This window comes from Camellia sinensis, chromosome 10 (genome assembly GCF_055761805.1).
Source record: "Camellia sinensis isolate YWXY chromosome 10, ASM5576180v1, whole genome shotgun sequence".
NCBI lineage: Eukaryota > Viridiplantae > Streptophyta > Magnoliopsida > Ericales > Theaceae > Camellia > Camellia sinensis.
This window is the reverse complement of record NC_138970.1, coordinates 77,703,233-77,723,233: the sequence shown is the minus strand read 5'-3', so window position 1 is coordinate 77,723,233 and position 20,001 is coordinate 77,703,233. Positions and strand designations below refer to the sequence as shown.

The 20,001-nt window shown below is 34.8% G+C and overlaps 2 long non-coding RNA genes and 1 pseudogene across 4 annotated transcripts; 2 read left to right on the top strand and 1 right to left on the bottom strand.

Moving 5' to 3' along the window:
* Positions 1-2,804: 2,804 nt before the first annotated feature.
* Positions 2,805-5,544, top strand: LOC114285779 (uncharacterized). 2 transcript variants are annotated; one of them, XR_014343297.1, is made up of 3 exons: positions 2,805-3,496; positions 5,080-5,155; positions 5,510-5,544. It is a non-coding gene; the product is annotated as an uncharacterized LOC114285779 (long non-coding RNA). The 2 variants fall into 2 exon arrangements; XR_014343296.1 differs by lacking the exon at positions 2,805-3,496 and adding an exon at positions 3,523-3,934.
* Positions 5,545-5,631: 87 nt separating this feature from the next.
* Positions 5,632-6,882, top strand: LOC114285781 (uncharacterized). Its single transcript, XR_003637333.2, has 3 exons — positions 5,632-5,704; positions 5,789-5,883; positions 6,564-6,882. It is a non-coding gene; the product is annotated as an uncharacterized LOC114285781 (long non-coding RNA).
* A 10,637-nt stretch (positions 6,883-17,519) lies between these two features.
* On the bottom strand, positions 17,520-19,835 carry LOC145801177 (UDP-glycosyltransferase 73C25 pseudogene; annotated as a pseudogene). The gene has a single exon (XR_014342229.1). The product of XR_014342229.1 is annotated as a UDP-glycosyltransferase 73C25 pseudogene (transcript).
* Between the last annotated feature and the right edge of the window lie 166 nt (positions 19,836-20,001).

Sequence of the window (20,001 nt, the reverse complement as noted above, 5' to 3'; positions counted from 1 at the left end):
CTATTTTTTTTCCTCACTACTCTCTCAATCTCTCTTGAAAAATCCTATAGTCTACGTGACTATTTATAATAGTCTACCCATAAGAATTCTAGTTCCATACAATTAAGTAATTAAATCCTACAGATATTAGGTTTCTTAGTAGATTATGAACTCTACTATCTTAACCTACATATATACACCAACCTCATAACCGTATGGGACTCACCTTTATCATATGGATGGACTAATCCTAACAAAAACACATAACGCATTAAACTATGCAACACCAAGGCATAACAAAGAAGAGAAACCCTGAAAACTAAGAAAATATGAAACTAAAATCTCGACCCGAAAAAAGAAACTTTGTCCTCGATGGCAACAACATCTGTAACAGTTAAAAAATCTCAAAGAACCTTCTTGATTTGCTGTAGTTGGAACACAAAATTGGTCACACCAAAGTCAAGAGAAGCATTTGACTAGCTTTGTTTCATTTTTCCCTTTTGGTCATTAATTTTGTATTTGACTGGTTTATTTCATGTTTCAACTTAGTTGAGATATGACCTTTAAGTTATGATACTTTTTTCCTGACCTTTTGCGCCTTCATGATGTAATTTTTGTACATCTTGTACTTTTATTTTACAATAATAATTTTTGTTTACCGATCAAAAAAAATAAAAAAAGTCAAGAGCAGCATGATTTAGATTTAACCCAATAAGCCATTCTCGTCACTATGAGCTCGGGAAGAAGAACCAAATTGGGTTGAACTTTATTAAACACCAAATCATTTCTAATGAACTAAATCAACCAGAGGATCACAAATGGAATCGTTTCCCAAATGACCCCATTTTTTTTTTTTTACCTAACTGGAATTCCTTGCCACCAAGACAACAATGAGCTCATAGAACTTGGAGAAACCAACAACATCCCCCACCATTTGATAAGTGCTAATCAAATCTTCAATAACTACAATCAATTATAATTTAGAAATATTCTTCTTATTTGATTTAATTTAAGAAATAATTTTTAAAATTTAAAAAACTCAAGCCTCGTTTGGAAAGGGTCGGTTTAGTCAAAAAGTCAAAAAATTACTAAAAAAGTCAAAAAGCCAACAACCCATACCAAAAAGTCAAACATTCTCTTTTCTCTCTACTTTTTGCACTTCTTTTTGTAAAAAGCTAAAAAGTTATCCCAAACATACTAATTTTTTTTAGTTCATATTTCAGCCAAATAACCAAAAAGTTACTAAATTAGCCTATTCCCAAACGGGGCCTCAGTCTTTTAGTCCTTAAGATTACGATACTTATACTTTTTCAATATACTTATTTTAACAACTCAGTCTTTTAGTTCTTGAGATCACGACACCCATACTTTTTCAATATACTCACTACAAGAAAACACATTTTTGCCGACCATTTTTGGCTACCAAAACAAATTTAGTCGCCAAAAGTGTGGGAATTGTCTACCAAAATTAATTTTAGTCGGCAAAAGTCAACCTTTTAGCTACTAATTTTTTTTAGTAGGAGAATGTTGATTATTGGCGACTAAAAAAGATTTAGTAGCTAAAAAAAATACACTTGGCGACTAAAAAAATTTTTAGTAGCTAAACATATCACAATTGGCGACTAAAAGAATTTTTAGTCGCCAAAGACTTACTTTTGGCTACTAAATAGTTTGGTAGCCGAATGAAAATAAAAAAATTATAAAATACCTTTAGCGACCAAAATTTTGGTCGCCAAAAACAGGGGATTCACCGACTAAATTACTTTTTAGTCGCCAAAGACCTACTTTTGGCTACTAAATAGTTTGGTAGCCAATTGTTTAATAAAAAAAATTATAAAATACCTCCGACTAAATTACTTTTTAGTCGCCAAAGACCTACTTTTGGCTACTAAATAGTTTGGTAGCCGATTGTTTAATAAAAAAATTATAAAATACCTTTGGCGACCAAAATTTTGGTCGCCAAAAACAGGGGATTCACCGACTAAATTACTTTTTAGTTGCCAAAGACCTACTTTTGGCTACTAAATAGTTTGGTAGCCGATTGTTTAATAATGGTAAAGTGTTCCTTTAGGTAATGGTAATTTCTGTAGGGTTGTAATGAAAAATTAATATTATTAAAATGTAATGAATATTTTTAAAATGTAATAATTTATCATTTAAATATTTTTTTCAATTTTTCAATATCATTATCAAAACGAGGGCTAAGTGTGTAAAAAAAATTCACTCATCATGACTTATGAGTAAATAATACATATTTGTAAGACTTATTGATATTATTTCAGATTTTAAAATTTTTCTTAATTTTTTAATAATTAATTTTTTCAACTTTTTTTAATATTTAAAGCAAATTTGTTTATTTTTTAGATTCACTTAATTATTTTTTAGATTCACTTAATTTAGATATATTTAAAAAAGAAAATATTTGTGATTTTTTTAAAATACAAAATAAGTACTCACTTAATTTAGATATTTTTTTTTTAAATTTGAGGGATTTATAAAAGTAATTGGCGATTTAATGCTAATTGAACTAAAGGCCTAAGCTGGGGCTGTGCGTATATATTTTTTAGTTGTACGTTAATGATTTTGCACTACAAGAAAAAGGAGATACAACAACGTTTATTTAGTAGCGTTTTTGAAAACGCTGTAAAATATGGAAAATCTAACACACGATTTTGTTTTCTACACGCCGGTCATCGATAAATGGTAGGACAACGTTTTTGAAACGTTGGGTTATGGTTAAAACGGTGTAGTTTAGTTTAGATAAAAATACTTATTTTTTTTTAAAATTCTTTTTTGCTTTTAAGAGTCGTGGGAGTCCAAGAGAGAGAGAGAGAGAGGCGACTTCAGAGAGATACAGAGAGAGAGAGAGAGAGCGATCGACACTTGGTGGTTCGATCTGGATCGATTCTTCGTCATTTTGATCTTGAAAAGCTGGTTCTGTATTTGATTTGAGCGTTTATCTTAGTTATTGTTCGAATCTCTGTAATTTAAATTGATCTAGGGCTCGTTCTTCTTCGTGTTTGGGTGCGGCATGGCTCAAAGTAAGAGATTTGTTGAATTCACCGAAGATCTATGTAGTTTCATGGCTAAAAAGTAACGATCTGGAATGTATTTACGTTGATGTTTGTAAATTCAATTTCTTCTTCACTCGATTTGGTTGAAATCTAGCATTTTTTGCTTTTGCCTTTTGTGTTTTGCTTCTTTCTTCTAATTTTCGTTCTCTTCATCTTTATGGTCCACGCATTGGGATGGAGTTCTTGATCACCAGCAAATGGAAAGAATGGAGTGGTGATAGAGAGATGTTGCTGCCGATCGAGAGTTGCATCCAACAGCCCCGGTATCACAGAACACTAGTTCAGGGACTTGAAGCGTGGTGCTATGTCCTTCATCAACAGCACAGCCTTATCAATCTCTGCTTCAAGTAGACCAATTTCAAGCTCATTCGATCTCTGCTTCAGTCTATACACCACCATTGAAGAGCTCAATCGAGTTTGGCCAGGTCAACCTCATCCAAAAGGTAAGTTACGATATGTCAAGCACATTTATGCAAACCTAATCAAAATCACATATTTTTTCATCAACTAAAAATTTGATTTCCGTTTTCGGATTATCTTCTTCACAAAAAGAAAAACCAGTCCTTCATTAGCATTTGATTTTATACTTTGTTTTTGGAGATTTTGATCGAAAATCAAGATTTTAAAGCTCCAAGCTGTGGTCTATGCTTTGTTTTACAGGATTTTTTTTTCTCTCTCTTTTTTTTTTTTTGGGCTTCAATGTTGAATTTGTTTCTTCGTTTTGCCAAATAGAGCACAAGACATTGCTTTTTACTAGTATTTTAAATTTGTTCATTCAACTCTAAGATATGTCTCTCAAGTGTATTGTATGTATATATATATATATATGAAGCTTATTGCTTGTTTTGGTTGCAGAGTTCGCAGAGGGGTCGCCATTAGAGGTAGTTCCATTTTTGCACTATTTTCTTGAGAGTTGCACTAGCATAGGGAAATCAATACTAGGAATTTGTAAGAGATGAGAAGACATGAGATATTTGGAACCTGAGAAAAATTAAGAAATGTTGAGTTTGAGCAAGCCTAGTACTGTCATTTGGTCTGCTTGAGTTAAGTAGAGTTGCACTTATCTTGTTCATTTTATTAATAAGCAATAAACTAGGCCTTATAGACATGCAACTCATGCATAATTGTTTAAAAGGGTATTTGTTTACTTTGTGGTCTTGCATTTTACCATATCATTGTGAAGGTTTTGGGATTCTCTAATATGTTTAGTGTTCTTTGCTTGTTGCTAAATGAAGGTTATTTTAGGTTGTTTTCTAGCTAGATTGTGGAAACACTGTCAATATATTTTCAAATGTTGTTAAAGCATTAAAATGTGGCCCCTGTTTTGGAATGTTTTTCCATCTTCATGTTTTTGTTTAAATGTGCTCAATAGGCCCATTAATTGCTAAAGCAATGGTTGGCTATCTGTCTGTACCTGTCTTTTCTTTTTAAAGAGATACTTGAGACCAATTAGAGAGGAATCCATGAATATTTTGCTATTTGCATCATAAACTAATGATGATGATGATGATGTTATTAACTGCTAAGAGAAGAGGGGTTTTCTGGATAAAATTTGCCCCATTTATGTGGTTGCTTTGTTGATGTATTCTGGTTTTCAAAACATCGCTTTGAATGGTTACATCATTACAGCTAGTTTCTTAATTGAAATTTATAAAATTATTATTGCATAACATTAGATGTTATGTTGACTGCAATTTTCTTTGGTAGCCGCACTTGAGCTATAATATGTGCCTTCAAGCTCTATGTATAATTGAATATAGGCTATAAACTATTCAATTTTCAAAGGACATCCACTCGCACCCCAAGTGTGCTAAATGTTTAATCATGAATCTATTAATGTCTACTTAAATTTTTAGTTGCATTTGTCACAAACTTCATGTGTTTACTAAATTATGTGAGTATTAGGTAGTGTTAAGAGCTGTCTTGCCTGGCCAACTCCCAATTGGCTTTGTATGCATTGTGGATTGCATATTGTCCTATTGACTAATTTGTAGTCCTTATGATTGTCGTTGTATTGAACTGTCAGGCATACATGGCACTTAATGATATAGATGCTGCTGTCGAAAGTTTCAAGAAGGCATTGGAATTGGAGCCAAATGATGGTTTGTGACAGTTTTTAACCTTGAACTTTTTATAAATATAATGCATTGTCAAAACTTTCAGCACATTATGAATTTCACTCTGATGAAATCCTAAATAGCAAAAGAAAAAAAAAAATAACTTGGCAATAATTACCTTCTCTGTGGGCTACAAGTTTTATTTTTTATGGGTTTTTTGTATTCTACCATAACATTAATCTATTTTGGGAGATGGCTGAGGTCTTACTGAAAGTCATTTTGAAATTTGAATGACAGTTTTCAAGTACTAAACTAGATACTTAATAGTCTGGAGTTCGTAATTTTCATAGAATTGAGGTTTGAAACGTGATAACTGACTTGGTTTCTGGCATCTTTCAGCTGGAATAAAAAAGGAGCTGGCTGCTGCAAAGAAGGTTAGTATGATTGCATAAAATCTGAAACATTTTTTATGGCATTAAATGCTTATCAGCTACTGGGGTTTGAATTGTTGGAATTGGGACAGATTTCGGATAGACGAGATCTGGAGAGAAAAGCATATTCTAAGATGTTCCAATAGCAGTTCGTGGTTGCATGGTATGTTGGACCCCTTTTAAGAACTATTTCTCTGATTCTTTTTCCTTGAAAGTGTGGCTTTCTCATTTGGTTCTGGAATACCAGGCTACCATTGTCTCTTAGGAACAATATACAGTTAGTTACTGTGCTGATTCAATGTTGGATTAAGTGAACTTGTTCAGGCTTTTTCACACATTCAGGTAATGTTGCTTTTGCTTTTCAGTCAAGCCCGGGTGACTTTTGTGTATGTCTACCAGTTTGCATCAATTCAAGAAATTTTCACTTAAGTTGTGGAGATTTCTTTGGCTGATCCATCTTATGATGATTTGACCTTAATTTGTTTCGGGTTATAAAATAGGGTTAGCTACACTAAGACTCCCTCAACCGAACGAATATCGGTTTACTCCCCCCATCTATGAACCGGTACAGTCTAACCCCTCAACTATAAAACCATGTAAATACCTCTCTTGGAAGAAAAAAATTCGCTACAATGGTGATAGCATGCCATCACCGACTTTATAAATTACCATGTAAGTATGATTAGTCCCGCTATGCAGTAGTTACAAAATTATGTTGGAATGGGTTGTTACATTTGACTAGTGGGGTTCACCATCCCATATGTAGTTTTATTATTGGTTGGTGATACTACATGTCAATGTTGACATAGTATAAAGGAGGTAAACTGATGGTATTGTTTAATAGTTGAGGAGGTATTGGTGTGATTAACCCTATAATTTTTTGGAAATGACAATTTTTTTGGGGATCCTTTTTACTGGTTTTCTGGAAGAAGATAAATAATTGCTTTGTGGTGTTAGCGAGTTTTCTTTGCATTTGTTATGCTTTTTCTGATGGATTTTCTTTTCTTTAATTTGACTCCCAGGTTTTCATTTGAGGGTGAAGAACATGAGCATATATCCAAAACCGGCAAAACAACTGTACAAATTTCAGGCCATAGCCAAATTTTAACAACTAGATTAATCTATTTTTATTTATTTATTTATGAGTTGTTGTAGCTACCTGATCCAATGTCCATATTTCTCAAGGAACAACTACGTGTCTGGAGAGCATTAAATGGAGATATTTGCTTGACTAACCCCTTTTTTTTTTTCTTTTTTTTTTTTTAATCACTGTTGGTTTTCGATGTATTGTCTTAAAATTATATGGGTCCATGATAATAACATGTGCTGTATTGGCTTTTACACTCAAGGGTTACTTTCTCTTGAGTATTCATGATAATAACATGATAATAATATTTTATTTGCTACTAGTTTCTTTTTTTTTTTTTTTGTTACATTTATTCTTTTCTTAGTATTTTAAATTTTGAGATGATGATGGAGTATATGAATTTGGTTGCGATTTTTGTAATTTCAATTTTGATGTGTTTGGTTGAATATATGTATTTTTTGAAGCAGGGTTTGGAGAATTCTAGCTAGTAGCAAATAAAATATTATTGTCGAATGGTTAAAATTTCATTAGGTTGCATTCCCCCCCACCCAAAAAAAGAAAAAAAAAAGTGCTTTTAGTGGCGTTTTTGTAAAAAACGCCGCTATAGGGTCTATATGACGTCATCTCGCTGGAAGGAATCACCGCCGGTGATTATAGCATGACGTTTTCTAAAACGTCGCAATAAGGTCTACAACGGCGTTTTTTAAACGTCACAAATATATAACGACGGCCGTATCTGCGGCGTACACTAAAAACGTCACCAAAGATTTTAGCAGCGTTTTTGAGATAATTAGCGGCGTTTTACAAACGCCACTAAAAGCTGTATTTTTTGTAGTGTTGACTGCTAAGATATGCTTGAGAAAATGATTTTGACTGCTAGTTACAACTGAATAATAAATTAATTAAATCCACTTGACACATGATTTCTTCATCTGTCTTTATCTATGAGAAAATATACATATTGCATGTTCTAAAATTCTAAAAAATTGATTAGTGCCTAGTTAGTCATGCAGGAGTCCCAAAAAAAAAAAAAAAAAACACGGGTTGAGTTGGCTCATAATTTTTTAAAAAAAAAAAATTTCCTTCTTTTTTTTTAATTTTCTTTCTTTCTTTTCTTTCTTATTATATATATATAAAATATAAGAATATAAGAAAATATAAGGATATAAAATTTTAAAATATATTGTTATATTTTTCAGTACATAAAATATTAGGACAAATATTTAAGATAATTTAATTTTTGCCTTTTTTTTAAATTTATAATTTTATTACTTATATTTTTATTTAAATATAATTTTAATATATTTGTTACTTTTATTTTAATTCTTTAGACTGTTGTTATTTTACTTTTACCGACTAAATATTAATCGGCGATTATAATTACAAAATTTAAAAATTGTGCTTCATTACTTCTTTATTTTCTCTCTCTCTTTCTCACTCTCTCACGCCTCTGCCCTCCTCCAGCTCTCTCTCTCGCCTTTGTCTCCATCGTCGTCAAGTACAGGAGCATCACTGCCATCGCACACGAGCACCACCGTCACTGCGTATGCGATTCCACTTTGATCGACTCAGCCCTTCCTCTTTGATCTCTCTGAAATTATCTCTAGATCGACCAAGGATCTCCGGGCCACCATTATCACAGGTAAGAAAACTTCCATTTCTCTCTCTATTTTTCTGAAATCTGGTTCTTCTCTGATCTAATGAGTGAATTAGTTTTGAATTCAGTTCTGAAATGGTTTGATCTTTATTTGCTGATTTTGGATTGTTTTTTCTCTCATCTGTATAGTTTCTCTGTGTATAGCAAAGATGAATCATGCTATATACTTTTTGTGTCTGCAAGGTGTTCGACAAAATGTCACAATGGCAACTGAAATTTGCATTTTGTTTAGGTGAGTCTTTTGACTGAAAATGGAAACACCAAGGATGATTTGAGGCTCCCCACTGATGATGCTCTGCTTACCCAGGTATATGGTTCAACTTTTTTAGTACCTTGTGTTTTTGATTGTTTGATTCTTTATGTATTCCCTTTTTGATAAGTTTTATGAACAGAACTTGAAAAATAAGAAAAAAGTTTTATCGTTATGTAGAAAAGTTAAAATCACAAGTGGGTGTGGCTTGCAGAACTTGACTAACAAGTTTCTGTATTCAAATTTTAGCTTGACAAGTTTCTGTAGAAAAGTTAAAATCACAAGTGGGTGTGGCTTGCATAATCAAATTAAATACATAATTAGTATATTAGAAAATTATATAGTAATTTTGAAATTGGAGCATTATCGTGATAAGTGCATGTGATCCATAACTTAGTTAATGGAAGACCCTCATATAGTGTAATTTTGCTTACATGTGATAGCCTTAAACTATTGGACTGGAAGTTCTGGAGAGTATTTGTCCAGATTATTGCAGTTTAAGAACTCAAAGAAAGATTGGAAACTTTGAAGATTTTCTAACAGCTAACTCTATTTCCAGTTCTATAGCTGTTTTAAACATATCAAAATTTGGTTGTTTGCAATAATTGTTACAAACCCTGGAATAAAACTCTTAGACTCACCGAGCACATCATTGTCATCATCATCATGGAGATTGGTCTCTCTTTCTTAGTAGGAGGTGTCCAGACTACCTTTTGATGTTATTAGTAAAGAGACTAAATTTGTGGAAATTATAAAATAAGAAGGCAACAAAAAAGAAATAGAGAATGTAAGACTGAATTAAATGTGTGGCCTGGGTCAGATTTGGATGTCCCAAAGGGCTCACACCCTTAGGCAAAAAATGTGGGATAGAGGGTTGCACACCTTACCCGACACCTCTTTCAAGAGGCTTAATGGTTTTTTATTCTTCCAACATGGGTAATTTTACTTCCAACATGGGTTTATCTTTTGCATATATATAAAAAAAGAGAGCAGTGTGGGTTTGTAAGGTTTGTAATTTTGAATGTTTTTATTGATCGTTGAATATTGTGTATGTCATGTTCTCTCATTTGTTGGTTTGTCACTTTTATGTGTTTAGAGCAGTGTCGGTTTGTAAGATTTGGATTGGGAGATTATTGGGTTTGTGGGCCTCTTTGCTACCGACGCTTGGCAAGGTACGATTTTTGTTTGTTTTGATTTCGGTTGTCATTTTTGTTTGTTTTGATTTAGTTGTTTTTGGATTTGTTGTTTACATTCTCCTATGGTTTTGTAGTTTGTAGTGGCTGTTCATTGACATTTGTTATCAAATCTGATTTTAGGAAAATTATATGGGCATCAAAATTATATGAGTCTTTCATATTGGTTTGGAATTGTTTTGCTTCTGCTACTATAAATCATGGTGTAGTCATTTGTAAAAGCACACAATTTCTGCCTCTAATCTGGTAGGTGTATGTAGACACCCCATTTTTGACCGTCCTCAAGACTTGGACGTCACCGCTTGAACACTCGGTGATCATCCATGTTTGTGTTCGTCTTGAGTTCCCGGAGGTCTCGGCTACGCGCCTTGCCTCAAGACCTCTCGACTCGACTGTTTTATGTTTGGTTTTGCACCAAACACTTGTGTTTTGCCTTTGAGAGGCAGGGTAGGGCTTGTAGACCACCCCCACCCATCACTGGCCGTGGCTTGAGGCCACCGACTGTGTTTTGTGGCCACCGGCCAAATATTTAGCCGGCCGGCACTATAGATAGCTGGTCGGCTATCTTTTTTTGGTCGATGGCAATTTTGGGCAGCCGACTACTGTTCATCTACTTTATGTAGATATTTTGTGCCAGCTGTGATAGCTGGCACCCACTCTGTTTCCCTCCATACACGTGTATGGAGGGATTTCCCTCTAAGCAAGCTTGTTGTATAAGCCTTGCAAGAGGGACTTCTATAAGAGGAGAGGTCTTCTCCTTGTTCTAGGTTAGAAAATTTGAAGGCAAAACCAGAGCTTATACATATAGATACACCCCCTCTCTATATTTCCCTCTCTCTCTTCCCTTGTGTGTGTTTCATGGCCTAAAAGTGTATTTTTACCTTACTTTTGCACTAATACACACACTATTACACCTTGCTCCGAGATTGAGGGGCTTTGAGGGTTGATTCTTGAGTTTTTGGACTGTTTTTGATCAAAAGAAGAGGGTTGCATTGGCTGTTCTTGAGGTGTGCTTCAAGGGTAAGCACTTTGCTTTAGTTTCCCCAAACTTGCACTAGTTTTTTACCTATCTTGCTTGATGATTTAGTTTTTGTGCATAACATAAAAAAGGCTTATATTTTCATGCTTAAGAACTTTCATTAAGGGTCTTTTGTGGTTTGAGTTCAAACTCACCCTCTTAGGCCTTATTTGGCCTTTTTGGTGCTCCCTTTGTGAGGCTTTGTTTACTTGAGTATTTTGGTCTCCTCACCATGGAAAACCAGTGGATTTTCAGTGGTGAGGAAGGTGGTTTGAAGTCTTGTATAGGGGAAGGACACCCCTCTCCCTTCATTGCCTCATTTCCTTGCCTTTTGGCTTAAAGGGGAACATGTATGCTTGATTGTTTTTGGCCGTATTTCAGAACTTTTTGGGTGTCCTTAGGTCACATATGATCCTTTTTTTTTGGCCGGATTTGTACCCCTTTGCATGCTTAACATACTTGCTTTACATTCCTCTATTTGGCCTAGAAATGCATCTTGTGTTTAGGTCATGGTTCTTGCATGTATTGGCTTAATCTCATGAAGGTATTGGCATCATTTCATCATGTTCAAGGTCTGTTGACCATTTGTTTCAGTCATGCTTGCCATGTTTGGTGTCCTCTCTTTGTGTTTTGGCTTGTGAACCTTGAGTATATTAGCCTCCAGCATGCATAGCTTGGACCACCTTCATGATTTGGCATCATTTAGGGTCATATTTCAGCCCATAAATCATGCTTGTATGCTTGCATGTGAGACCTCTTTCATGCTTTGAGGGTGTGCCCTTTTATGCCTAGAATTGAGCTTTGGTGCATGCATCTCATTGGAGCCACTTTAGCTGCCATGTTAGTAGGTTTTGGGGTCTATTTTTGCATGCTAAAACCCTGTTTTGACTTCTCCAATTCATGCCATGAGTGGCCATGTTGGTAGAAGTAAAGTGCCCCTTTTGTGCCTTAGCCTTAGGTCCATTGGCTTGCATGTTGGCATGAGTGTCTGTCCATCATTTTGGGCACTTTTGGCCACTGTTTTGGGGTGGATTGAGGTCTGCCCCTTTATGGTTTAAGTCCACCATTGCATGCTTATCATATGCTTGTTGCTTATTTGGTTCATTAATGTGTTGTCTCATGCTAGCCTTATGGCATATTGGTCCATATTTGCATTACATTTGCATCTTGCATGCCTAGCATTGCATATTTGCTATAGTAGTTGCATGCATTTGGCAAGCCTTGCATAATTAGTATCATGTTGCATTTGAGCCATGTTGGCATAACATGCATTGAATTGCTTGGTTTGGGGTGTCAAACCAAGTGTGAGGGTTAAGGAGCGTTCATACTATAAGTGATGCAACGTGTCTTAACTCTCGGTCACCAGGGCCTTTGACTTCGACATGATAAGGTCTCGGTCCTCATTTGTGTGTTGCATGCATTTTTACATCAAGTGGCAAGCTTGATCCCTTGGGCTATCATGTACCATTGATGGCTCAAGGATCGAGGGCCATGCTTCCCTGAGTTGAACACATGATGGGAAACATGACCATGCTCACATGTGCTTGAAATCCCATGCCATATGCTGTCTGTCCTCTGTTGCTGTCAAAACTGTCTTCTGCAGGAAGTTTCTGCCGACCGGCAGAATTTAGTGCCGACCGGCCATTTGTGAATGGCCGATAACTCCAGAAGCAGCCGATGGAAATTATGCACTGCCGGTGGGCATTTCCCCCAGCCGGTGGTACTCTTCAGTATGCAACAAACCTGTCCCAGGACTTTGGCATTTTTCAAAGAAGTAAGGCAGTGTAAACAGAGGCAGCCTTGGTATGGTACGGACTTTCCGGGCAAGGCAGGTTCGAGCATGCATTATTCGCGCATCCCGAGACGGGAGGGGCTGTGGCCACCTTTCTTTTTTTTTTTGCATTCATTATGTTAAGTAAATTAGAAATTCTGTAATAACTTATTTGCTTATCATTTGGACTGTAATATTTATTCGGACCCTCCGAGTGAGGGCAATGATGTAATAAGTGTGCGTGAGTGTGTGTATGTCTTCCAACCTCACGTCTTTCTTCCCTTAATTATTTACCTGCTTATGATGGTAGACTAGGGCATATTTAAAATTAGCATACCTTATGCTATACATGCGTGCATTCATGCATCTTGTATTGCATACAACAGGCTTGGTACATCACGCTAACTGCATTTGTACTTCAATTCCAAATTGAATACGTGCGTCAATTGACTGTATTTCACATGCCACGTTTAGGTTAGCCGAGCCTACTCTAAATTGCATCATGCGTGTGTTGCATTAGTTAATCTGACATGAACTAGGATCACGCATGTTTGCTAACTAGTTTATTGTTTTGGCATGGAGTACATTGTAAGTATTTATGCTTTAGCATACCGCATGTGTGTGAGTGTTGCCATGACAGTATACTTACCATGCGGCTAAATGCTTACATGATATTACTGATTGATTGCTTGTGGGTGAAGGTTGGATTGCCTGGGTTGGAAGAACTCCCTGAAATCCGTATTTTAGCCTACTTGCGGGTAGCAAATTTCAAAACATTTTCCAAAATAAACGGATGTGCAGTGCTTATTTCCAAATTAGGCAATCTAGTCTATACTTGTATGCTGTGCGCATTACATAGTAAATCTAGGCTAATAACCGAAATAAGAACGTATAAAGTTTTCAAAACTAGGTATCACGGTTAGTAGAGGCCGGTCTTCAGACCGGGCGAGAGGGGGTGCTCGTAGCTGACCTTCCCCGATCGTACCCAAGTTCCCGAGCCGAGGCAACTTTGGTGATGACGGACACGTGGCCTTTGGCGCCGAGTCAGGGTTTCCTAAATTCCCCCATTTAAAAATATTTAGGTGGCGACTCTGTATCTGGCAAAGCAGTCCATGTTTGGCACTTCTTTTCAAAAATCTGTTTCTCAAAACGGTTTGCCAGACTTGGACTCTTTGGTTCAGATTGAGAACCGTGACACAAATCGAGTCCGAACTGTAGCATGAGGCCCACGCAGGCGCGTCTACAGTGTAGTTTTTGTACCTCCTGTTATATAAAAAATGGGAAATAATACATCACCTTCAGCAACACCATACATGTTATTGATAATGTGATTTAACCAAAATAATCATGAAAAAAGTATCTCCAGTCTCATAAACCAAACTTGAGGCAATCATCCTTAAATTATTATTCATCCTTAAATTATTATTGAACAGCAGTTGTTGCTTCAAGAAAAAAAAAACTGCCGCCTAAATCATAACAACTAAATGTGAAAAATCACTAAAGTTTTGTAAGAGAGAGCCAGGATAAAATTTTTGTAAGAGCATGTGGATTAAAGAACTAGAGTCCAAAGATGATAATCGGAAGTACGTGCTCATTTGTGTGCATGCTTATTTAAAGAAGTAATACTAAAAATATTTTTTGTTTTGGTATTTGAAGAAATAAAGAAGAAAGATGAAATAACAAGAAAGATATCACTTGATATAATCACTTGATTAGTTACAAATTTTGATATCACTTGATATAATTAGTTACAAAAAATTTTGATATCACTGTTGTCCTTGATATCACTTGATATAATTACAAATTTTTAAAATTTAAGGATGATTAGTTATTATAAAATTTAATCCACAAATTATATCATCAAAATAAATTACCACTGTATTTTAATCTTAATATTATTTACATCGTGCCTTTAGGCACGGGCATACGCTAGTATATATATATATATATATATATTATCATTTTTAACTATACAAAACAAGAGGTGAGGTTGGGTTGGTGTCCATATTACCAGTGAAGTCAAAAAGGAGACAAAACTACAAGCATGAGAGTTAGCTATCATTTACATCATTATCAGTCCCAATGTGACGTAAATCCAAATACACTTGGTTTCAATTACAAAATTTCTTGAAGCTTGTTCAATGCTTTTAATGTGATTCTGTCTTACCTTAGGAAGCAAACTGCAAATGCTAAATTGTTTGCCTTCTGAATAGAATATTTCTGGCCTTTACTATGTTCATCATTACCAGCTTGAATATTATGGGAGTGCAAATGTCGCTTGTTTCTCATATGTTAGTTATTTTTTTCCTCTTCACCCACCAATATATAAATCTCCATTTTTATTTATGATTTTTGTGGGTTGTTGTTGTTATAATGCTCTTCATTCATTAAACCCCTCAAACTGGGGTAAGTTGACTTTATCAGACTAATTTAGTGGATGTTGAACCTGTTTACTATTTTTATGCATAGAGATAGGCTAATTTAGTGGATGTCAAACTGGGGAGTGCAAATGTCCATTTTTATTTAGTGGAACTAGCTTCACTTGGTATTAATCTTATTAGTTTTTCATTTTATTTATATTATGCAGGATGTTTACATGTGCTTCCGTGGCAGTGGCAAAGCAGCAGAGATGAAGCGTGAGGCTGCAAAACGGACAATGATGGCTGCGCTGTCATGATTCAGAAAGATTCTTTGGTTTGATAATGCTGAGAGAAATCGAAACATTCACTATTTTTTTGCACTTGTGCCTAGTCTAGTATTTATAAGCCTTCATATAATCTGCTTAAAATATGTATGTAAAAGACAGATTCTGACAAACACCTTTAAGTTAGGACATGTTGTGGTACATATGTCCTTTTTGTATGAAATGAAATTATTGACGTTGGATTAGACTTGGTTTGTATGGAATTTGTATTATATATAGAATTGGACGTTTATTTTTAATGTTTTGGATGGTTGGAACTAGAATGTGTGCACGTTGTTGAATGCTTGATAATATATTTAGCGTTGATGGGTTATATTGAATCCTGGGTTATGTACGTACAGGTTGTATTAAACATGGATGTAGGTTGTTTAGAATTTTTTTGGAAAAAAAAAAAAAAAAAAAAACTGAAAATATTTGGCCACCAAATATTTTGGTAGCCAAATACATAGTTGGAATTTTTTGGCTACTAATAATTTAGTAGCAAAAACATTTGGCGACTAAAACATTTGGTAGCAAAAAGTGAGGAATAGTTGGTTAAAATTTTCATGTAGAACTTTTAGTGACTAAAAAATTAGTAGCCGAAATGTCACTATTGCCGACTAAGTATGGATTCGTAGCCAAATGTTAACTTTCAGTGACTAATTCTTTCGTAGCAAAAAGTAACACATTCGCCGACCAAACGAATGTTAGTAGCCAAAAGTCACATTCGGCGACTAATACTTTAGTGGCGGAAACATACCTTTTGCCGACTAAACTAAGATTAGTAGCCAAATGTGTACACTTTCGGTGACCAAACAAATTTTAGTCACCAATACTATCGCCGACAGGGTAAAGGCGACGAGCTTAGTGACAAAAAATTTTGGTCGCTAAATGGTTTCGGCGACCAAATTTTGGACTTTTGGCGACCAATATTTTGGTAGCCAAAAGCGACATTTCTTGTAGTGACTCTTTTTATATTGTTACACATTCTTATTATGTCAAGATCAGAAAATATATGAGCATTAAACATAATTTATTAGTTTTTTAATTCAAAGTTATTTTAATTCAAAGAGCGGCCAGTTTATTAATTACCTAACTTTTAAAACTTTTTCTAAATTTAAAATAAGATTAAATACATTGTGTCATTTTAATTCTAAATATATAAATCATGTTTGTTATCTATTTTTTTTAAATAGTCTTTATGGTTGTTTTCTCCAAATTTTACATCGCAAGATATATTTTTTTAAGAGTTCGAATGAAAATTTAAACGACAATGGCATTGGGACAATTTAAATAGGAATTATTGGAGATCAAATTGACATGATTGAAATAATGAAATAAAACAAAGTGCACACTTTGATAACAAACATCAAATTTAGTATTAAGATTTTTTGTAATAGATCTTTCTACAATGGTATCCAACAACAATATATTTCTAAAGTTGAATTGCATAGTATTAGGATGTATGATTTTAATGTCATTCCAGATTTTAGCTCAAACTGCTAAATTGCATTACGTCGACATGTCTTGTTATAATAAAATCAAAACAAGATCATTATAAAAAACATAATAAAATAACCTTTTTCATTATATTTTACCCTTTAAAATAAAAATTTATTGACATCATTATTTTACACTTGTGATCTTAATCTTAATAGAAAAATGGTAAGGTATCAATAAATCATAACAGTTAAACTTAATTCTCATCAAATCATATTAAAAATAAGTTTTAATAAAATTGTCGCTAAAAAAAATTTTTTTATGATAATTTTTTATATATGTCGCTAAAAATTGATAATTAGTTTTTTTTTTTGTCACGATTTTTATAAATTGTCACTAAAATATACAATTAGTGACTTTTTATGACTAATTTTTTAAATTGTCCCTGAAAGTTAAAAATTAGTAACTTCTTTCTGTGACGAATTTTTTAAATCGTCCGTAAAACTTATAATTAGTGACATTTTTTGTGATAAAATTTTCAAACTATGCTGAAAAATTAACAATTACTTAAATTTTATAATAATATTTGATGAAAAATATAATTAATTATCATAAGACTTATTAAATAATAAATTTACCTATTAAAATTTAGAGGTAAGTTTACGTAGAAAAAACAAAAATAAAATGGCAATATGCAATTTTGATGAATATATACTTGGTCCACAAAAACAATCAATGTATGGTCTTCCCTCATCGCATAAACTGACTTGGCATCAAGTTTCTATGACTCAATGAGTAATTATTTCTACTATCATATACTATTTTTTACATGATGTTCTAAATTAATTGTTTACATAATATTTTAAATTAATCATGTAGTAAGAAAAATTTGTTGATTCACTTTTATTATTTAATTAAAAGACAAGCCATAATTCACTTTATGCCGATTATAATTTATTATTTGTAGAGTATATTATATAGATAATATCACATAGTATAGATAATATCACATAGTGAGACAAAAATAACTAATGCTTTTCCAGCCCACGTTCTTGTGTTGAGTCCTTATGGCTAACTAGTTTGATGACATCTTGAATGAACAATCTCATATTCAAGTATGAAGAACCCCCTTCTTCCATTGCCTTCTTTGCCATCACCCCAAATACTCTTGCCCTTCTTCTTGTCTCTTCTCCTTCTATTCCTTCGCTCATTACTTTCTCCACAGCAGCCCTAACAACTTCTCTCTCCACCAACTCCTCACAATTGTCTTCCGCAAATATGCGCCCAACTGTCTGAACACCAACACTCACTCCGATCTCCAAAAGCTGCACAGCTAGCTTCTCATTCAAAAACTGCTCACCGAACATAGGCCACGTTATCATCGGCACACTGGCACACACCCCTTCCAGCGTCGAATTCCACCCGCAGTGTGTCAAAAAAGCCCCCACAGCCAGGTGCGACAATATGAGTATTTGCGGTGCCCAGCCTCGAATCAGAAGCCCTCTCCCTTTCGTTGTTTCCTCGAATCCGTCTTCTTCCACCCACTTCTCTATCTCTGCCGCCTTGTCTCCGCTTCTTATAACCCACACAAATGGGCGTTTCGAAGCCTCCAAGCCTAAACCTAGCTCGATTAACTGAGCTAGTGAGAGGTTAGTTATGCTTCCAAGGCATGCGTAGACCACGGAGCGTGGCTCTTGCTCATCGAGCCACTTCAAACATTGGTTTTCGTCGATGTCGGCCTTGTTTCCTCTCTGAGCCTTATCCAAGTTGTCTTTGTTGCACAACGACAGCGGCCCAACGCACCAAACTTTATCTCCTTTCACCTTTCGAAACTCGTCGACATATCTCGGTTCTAGCTCTTCAAAACTGTTAATCACCACCCCATATGCTTCAGCTTCGGCAGCTTTTATTCGATTCCAAAAATCTTGCCGTTCTGGTGAACTTCGATTGAAAAACATAGCCAACTGAGCTTTAGTTAGCTCAATTCTATCAGGCAAGCCAGGAAGTTCGAACGGCTCTGACTCGGAAACATTCTCATAATCTTTAAAATTTTCTAAATTGTGTGCGCATAAGAGAGTGAGGCAGTTCATTCCATCAAAAAGAATTCTCGGAATTCCAAACTTACGAACAGTGTCTCCTATCCATGCAATATATTTATCGGCTATTAAGCAACTGGGACATGGCTCGAGCGTTTCAAACAACTGCTCGAATGGTTGTTGCAACATGTCGATGCCCTTGAAGAATTTCATTATTAGGTCTAGAGAGTGAATTGCGTCTAAAGTTTCGTACCCCTCCAACAGGCCGGCCTCCACTGACGGGAACCGGAGAGAGAGAAGGCGGAGGGGGAGGCCCGATTCGATCACACGGTCGATGATGGGGCGGAACCTGGAGGCAATGACAGGAGTGGTGACGACAGTGACAGTCACGCCTTGTTGTGCCAATAATTTGGCCAAGTCAATCATGGGGATGAAGTGGCCTGGGGCCATAAAAGGTACTAAAATGAAGTGAAGCTGGTGGTGGTTCTGTAAAGCCATTGGAGCTTGGGGGATTGGGGGTGGATGGATTGGCTATATATGTAGAATTTATACAGCTTTGTCCCAAAATTGGGTTTAAAACGAGTGCAATATTAGGTATCATGAAAAAACTTTCATGAAAATAATCATGAAAGATTTATGACCCTTAGATTACACTTAAAAAAAAGTACCATACACTAATCAAGATAATCCAAGGGTCACAAATCTTTCATGATCATTTTCATGAAAAAAATTTCGTGATCCCTACATTTTCTCTTAAAAAAACAAAACAAAGACCTTATTTAGCAGTGACTCTTATACGAAACTCTTAAGTAGTGTTTGGTAGAGTTTTGTAAATGTGATTTGAGAGTATGAGTTGTATTTTGAGTTTGTGTGTTGTGGAATTATGATTTGAGCGTAGAAAATTTGTTTGGTAAAGAGTTTTGAAAAGAGTTTTGATTTGAGTGAAAAATTGTTGATGTGACATTTGATATTTGATATAAAAATTTACAACTCATAACTAAACAAACAACTCAAAATTATTTTAAAGTACATAAAAAATTTTAAAAATTTTAGAAAATATTTTTTTCGATTATATAAAAATTAACATATCACTTGAAAAAAAAAAATCACTATTCCGATTAACCGGCCGGACGTCTCGTTAGCAAAAATTTTGAGAAAAAAAAATCTGAAAAGCGCGACTGCTGCAGATAACTCTGCTCCAAAACACGTTCCAAACACCATACTGAACACACAGTGTAGAACTAACTTTTGAAAACACAAACAAACAGAGCCTTAATTTTTTCAATTTTCTGAATTCAATATTTTAAAATTTTAGTTTATTTTTT